Raw genomic sequence first — 6621 nt, 5'->3', positions numbered from 1 at the left:
CTCATCGACGGAATTCGCCATCATATACACTTTACTGTTCTTACGTCGTGCGCTCATCCGGTCATCTTAGGCTGGGATTTCTTGTCAGCTGCATCTGCTGTCATTTCGTGAGGACAACCACTTATAAATATTACGGACACCGAGCTCTCTGACGCGGCCGATTCCTCGCCGCCCCACCATGTCACAGCGGCAGATTTTGTTCTTCCACCCGGCCAAGCCCGCATTCTCATCATTAGATCAAGCGAAAATATCGACGGCGACGCAGTGGTTTCCCCTTCTCAGCGCTGCATTTTTCGGGGAATCGCCATCGCTTCTTGTCTAGTGCGTTTCTCACGCGGCTGCGCTAGTCTGACCGCCTACAACACGGCATCAGAGCCACTTCTGCTGTCGGAGGGGTCCACTGTTGCCATGCTTATCGACGCAGCACCAGTATGTGTCGTCACTGCTTCGCCTGTTTCCTCCTTCGCCGAGTGTACGTCCACGGATGGTTCAACCAGTGCTCTCAGGGCCACTGTGATTTCAGATCTTAGCCCAACTCAGACTAATGCCTTGCTGACCATCTTAAGGAAACACCAACCTTGCTTTGACGTATGTTCAGATGGCTTGGGTAAAACAACCGTGGCCGCTCATCACATCGAAACCGACGGATACCGCGTCATTCGTCGCCGCCCTTACCGTGTATCGTCTGCTGAAGGGAAAGTTATAGAAGACCAAGTCAACGACATGCTCGCACGGAACGTTATAAGGCCTTCAGCAAGTCCCTGGTCGTCTCCTGTTGTCTTAGTTAAAAAAAAGGACGGTTCGGTACGCTTTTGCGTCGATTATAGGGCACTAAACAAAATTACCCGTAAGGATGTATATCCTATGCCCCGTATTGACGATGCTTTGGATACCTTACAAGGTGCCGAATACTTTTCGAGCCTCGACTTGCGTTCTGGATATTGGCAGATCCCGATGCATGAGCCCGACAAAGACAAGACGGCGTTTGCAACACCTAATGGCATTTTGGAATTCAACGTAATGCCTTTTGGTCTATGCAATGCGCCAGCCACATTTGAACGAATGATCGATACCGTACTACGCGGCCTCAAATGAAAAACCTGCCAAGTTACCTGGACGACATTGTCATCTTTTCGCCCAGCTTTTCCCAGCACCTAGAACGTTTAGACGACGTTCTCACGTGTCTAGCCAAGGCCGGTCTCCAGCTCAATACTAAGAAGTGTCGATTTGCGAGCCCCAGCATCAAAGTATTAGGTCACGTGGTCAGCAAGCACGGCATTGAGCCAGATCCCGACAAGGTCGTTGCTGTACATCATTTCCCAACACCATACCTAAAGACCATCGCAGCTTTCTCGGATTAGCGTCTTTCTCAGATTAGCGTTGTCCGTGGCCTCGCGACTATCGCAACCCCTTTTCATAAACTCCTGACCACGACCACACCATTTACCTGGAAGGATGAATGTGAAGCCGCCTTTCAGACCCTCAAGCGATGCCTCACATAAGGACCAGTGCTTCGTCACTTTGATCCCACATCCTCTACTATCCTCCACACTGACGCAAGCGGGCATGGAATAGGCGCTGTCCTGCTGCAGCGGAACCACGCGTCTGAAGAGCAAGTCGTGGCCTACGCGAGTCGTACTCTTTCTCCTGCTGAGCGAAACTATACTATCACCGAACAAGAATGCCTCGCCATCGTATGGTCCATACAAAAGTTTCGCCCCTATTTATAGGGCCGCCAATTCACAATTGTGACTGACCACCATGCTCTGTGTTGGTTGTCCTCCCTGAAGAATCTGTCCGTACGCCTCGGCCGTTGGGTTCTGCGTTTGCAGGAGTACGACTACACTGTCACATATAGGTCTGGCAGGCAACATCAAGATGCTGACGCTTTATCTCGTTGCCCGCTGTCGCCAAATGCCCATGTATCACTTTTCCTCCGTTCGGCACCGCCCAGCCAACCGACCACAACCATGGCCCCGGTACGGTTCGTGACCTCGGTCGACATTCTGTCCGCAGAAGACCTCGCCTCCCTCCAACGTGCAGATACGTACTGCCGCAAATTATCGACCGGCTTACTGGCTTATCCCGTCCTGCCAACAGCTGCTTAAGACGACAACTGGCACGGTTTAAACTTCATGATGGCTCATTATTGCGGCAAGTTTACCACCGTACCAGTCACCGATGGGTCCCAGTCGTCCCTCACTCACTTCGACTGCAAATTTTACAAGCTTTTCACGACGACGCAACGGCTGGCCACTTAGGATTTCATAAAACCTACGACCGCATTAAGACTCGCTGTTTCTGGTCTGGCCTGTCTACTAGTGTTGCCAAGTACGTCAGTTCGGGTGCGTCATGCCAACATCGAAAACGTTCGACCTCTCTTCCCGCCGGCGCTTTACAACCATTGCCGTGCCCGTTCGTTCCCCTTGAATGTTTTTCGTCATTCTAAAGTGGCACATTCCCACTCGCAGATACCTATAGTTACCCAAGTTGGCATCAAAGACTTTCATTGAAGAACTATACTGACACATACCCAGTGATTCAAGATGGCATCAAAGTGGTTCATCCAGTACGGACCGAGTGGCAGACCCAGTGGTCGGTGTCATAGAGTTTCTTAGAATAGCGCGCTGCCATACCCAGTCCCGCATCTATAGTAACCCACGTCGACGTGAAAGCGGTTCGTTTAAAAGCGGCGCGTATGTACACATTGGCACATACTCAGTGACCCATATTGGTCCGATGGTTGGTTTCGAACCCTGTTACATCTGCACAGCAGCCCGATGTGCTAACCATTCTAGTGGCATATACCATTACCAGCGATGTGTTTTAATTGCATTCCTTTCACCAAGAAACATCGGAAAACTCAAAGAAGAAATCGGCCAGCAGCGAACAAAACCATTGGAAGGCCGAAATATTACGTTTTAAGAAATGCTGCTTATTTCTCGATTCTGCGTTTGCGTTCTTTGAAGAATGCAAGGAAAACGAAGTAATAAACAGAAACGACAAAAAGAGCGCAATCAGCAATGGAAGCCAGCGAGAAAGACTGCGACTGCCGGATATGTGAAGGTCGGCGATTATATAGAAAAAGCTGCATTCCGGGAGCTTGATACTAGGAATAATGCGATAGGTATTTTGAACGTAGGCCCTTCAGGATGCATTTTAGACATATTCTAGGAGCCGAGTGCGGCCTATTTTCTCTCACTCTATCAGTGACAACTCTTTTCGTTTTCCACGTTTTGTTGCGCAAACCAATACCTGTTTTCTCGGATTATACCAGCGTATTTCTTATTTTTCAAAAGGTATTCATTGACAGTAACTGAATGCCCAGCAGATGCCCGTTCCAGCTCAACGGAGGCTGTGTTAGTAAATAGCGATAAAGGATGAAGACGATAACATTTTCGAAAGAGATGACGCGCTTCGGTATACGATAGACGTCATTAGCAACAACTCTCGCAAGAAATAATTAATTTCTATTTAGGACCTAGAACTCTCTACAAAATTTTTCGCGAATCCCAAGGTTTCAGAACTATAGAACCAAAGATACTTAAAAACCCGTAACTCTGATAAAAAATAAAAAAATGTAAAAAAGAACGATGTAGCAGTTAGGTAAACGTCATTAGAGCATTGTGAGCGGACAGATGTGTTGTATGAATTTACAAATTACGGGAAATTGTTAGTATTTATGAGGGTTTGGCAAAAGCCCTCGTCAATAATGAACATTTGAGAGGTACCATCCGTGGTACTTTTCAGAGCGTTGTATAACATATCATGGTTGTCCGCTTTAGATTCATTATTAGGTGCAGTTGCAGAATTCTGATATCTTTTTTTATTGCTGGTTTGTAGACTGTGTAGTTTCGTTTTTGAAATTTTCGCAACTTCAAGAGCATTAAAAATATTGACGGCGTAAATAAAAATTTTTCTTGCTGCATTCATTAGATCCTGAGTTTTTCTTTTTAAAGCAACAAACCTTATCAAATGTGATGCAGGTGTTGCTGCGAAAAGCGATTTGTGCGTTTCCATGAGTTTAGAAAGGAGCTCCCGAGCTAAAGCTCCGGTTAAATGCTTTAGGTGGAGTCGAAGTATGGAACCCAGCAAAACGCGACAATATTGCTGTATATAATTTGAAGACGCGCACTGCGCAGGTCGGTGGACATCTGCGTTGCGAAAAGACACTCTTAGAAGAAATGTCCACATTCCACAGAGGAGCCTCAATGGCGCCAAAGAGACAGGAACAGGCATAGAAACGACAACAGAAGGCGCAAATTTACTACCTGAATGTTAGCGCCATGTGTTGTAGTTTCTATGTCTGTCCGAGTCGTTTTAGCACTACTGAGGTTCTCAGTATGACAGACCAACTAGGCCGAATCAATGCCTTGCTCACAGAGGAGGCTACACAACAAGACCGACTTCTAGCAATAATTCATTGCAATGTTCGCGTAAATGGCTAAGCATCGCATAAACTTGCAAAAACGAAAAAAAAAATGAGCGCAGCGGTTGAAAAACTATTTGTGCTGCACCTTCAAAGCGTGTTTGCAAAAGGCCTGAGCCCGTGTGTTGTTCTCTCATTTTTCGTCCTCGTTTTTGCACTGTTCCCACGCGTTCATGTTGCGCCAGCTGCACAAAGGAGGAGGATAGTGGTTCTCGGTCGCTGCTGTCTGTGATGGCTGCCGGAAAACGTGGGAGAATGGTGTGGTGGACTTGATACAGCCTTTCTCGAAAGTGTACGTTCTACTCTGTGCCTTCAACATATACGAGTATGTCTATCGACTGTGTGGTATGGGACGTTCCTGACACTAAAGACTTGTACATGTTGTGTACGCGAGTTCTGGAACTTGCGGCGTGCTACAATAACTACCTTAAAGCGCTCGCTTCGGCCATAGCACGAAGGAGTAAGTTATCGTTCTTTTGTAAACGATGGAAGATGCCTTCCGCCAGTTCTAGTCCACTGAATCCTCTTTCACGTAAAACTATACGCATAAAATAAAGTTGAAGAAAATTTATTTCTGGGTATCCCGGTAGCTTTTACAAAACTATTTCACAGTATACACCGGGAGCTCCTACCAAGAGATAGCAACCGGCGAACGTGGTTTTGTTTGTGCCTTGGGTACTGATGCTCACTCTGTGTGAGCCTTTATTGAATTGCTGCAGCCATGCATATAGCTCTTTGTACTTAGATTTAGGTGCACGTTAAAGAACCCCAGGTGGTCTAAATTTCCGGAGTCCCCCACTACGGCGTGCCTCATAATGAGAACTGGTTTTGGCACGTAAAACCCCATAATTTAATTTTTTAATATAGCTCTTGAAATAAGCCACGCATAGCCGAATTCGTTCTTACAAATTATGTATTTTGAGCCAAGCTGAGTTTGTTAGTGCGTAAGTTGAAGTATGAAGTGCGCAGCTACTGGTGCACCTTTTGGAAGAATATTGTGCTCCTGTCCATTTAGTATTTTAAGGTAGTCATCGCAGAGGAAAGTGACTGAGCAGGTACTGCATTGCTTTTTATAAATGACGCGTATGTTTATGAACCTAAATCAACTACTGACATTTTTATCTATGTAAATTTTCTTATACGGCTCAAAGGCAGTTCCAGTAAATATTGATTGGAGGTTAAAAATCACAAAGGTCAGAGCCGTGTGGAGATAAGAGACGGTGCGGGCGACCGCCACCACCGGGCAAAGTGCAGAGGAGTTGTGCAGATGATGATAAGTGGTTCTTGAGGGAAAGGGAAAGGTTGGCGCTATCTTCTGCAGCCCTTGAGGGAGCACGGCTCAGCGCCAATGCAGAGAAGTTGTTGGCAGAGGAAAAGCTGCCCCCCCTCCCCCCGCGCTGCCTTCCCGCTTTCGCGTGGGAGATTGAGTGGCCAGTTCCCCTTGCGCCCGCTTGCAAGGTAAGCATTTGGTGAAGCAGCACAGCGTCACCCCGCCTCCCTCCCTCCCTCCCATACCCCCACGGCCTTTCTCGCGACGGTCGCATTTGCTTTCCGCCGTGCGTTCGCTCTCCGTGATAGCGAGCGTCCCCCGCGCGCTTTCACTCGCGCATACGGCGCGCGGCGACGATTTTATCGCCCTTGGACTTTATACGGAACCTGACGGCGACGGCGACGCCGACGGAAGAAACCCCGTTGAAGTGTCCATATAATTGCTATCGCAATAATATTGGGCAAGGGAATGCCATCATGTGGCTCACGCGTCCAGCCACACGTCGTGCGTGCAGGGCTATGTGCGGCTTTAACATGATGCTGTAGTGGTTTACATGGCTGCCTGTGAAAAAAGTGCTCTGCATTCTTTCCGGCTGTGCGACTGCTTTGTGCTTGCAAAATCAAGTGAGACAATGCTCCCTGAGTTGAACTATGAGACTATACAAAATGCTGCCAAAAGAAATAAATAAAAGAAGAATAAAATAACTTCGAACCATGGGACATAATCGGAGTATTTCAGAACTCAAGTATAGTAAAAAAAAGGCAGTTATGAATGAACGGCAAAACATTGACAGCGATAACAAGGTCTAGCATTGCGCTGAACGTCTATGGGAAATGTTCTCGCCATACGCGGAGGAGACACGCAGGCGTGACGCAGCGCATGAGGAGGCAACTTCTGCAGCACAGCATTGAACAGCGCCCTG

This window comes from Dermacentor silvarum, chromosome 9, assembly GCF_013339745.2.
Source record: "Dermacentor silvarum isolate Dsil-2018 chromosome 9, BIME_Dsil_1.4, whole genome shotgun sequence".
Taxonomy (NCBI): domain Eukaryota; kingdom Metazoa; phylum Arthropoda; class Arachnida; order Ixodida; family Ixodidae; genus Dermacentor; species Dermacentor silvarum.
This window is presented reverse-complemented; position numbering follows the sequence as displayed.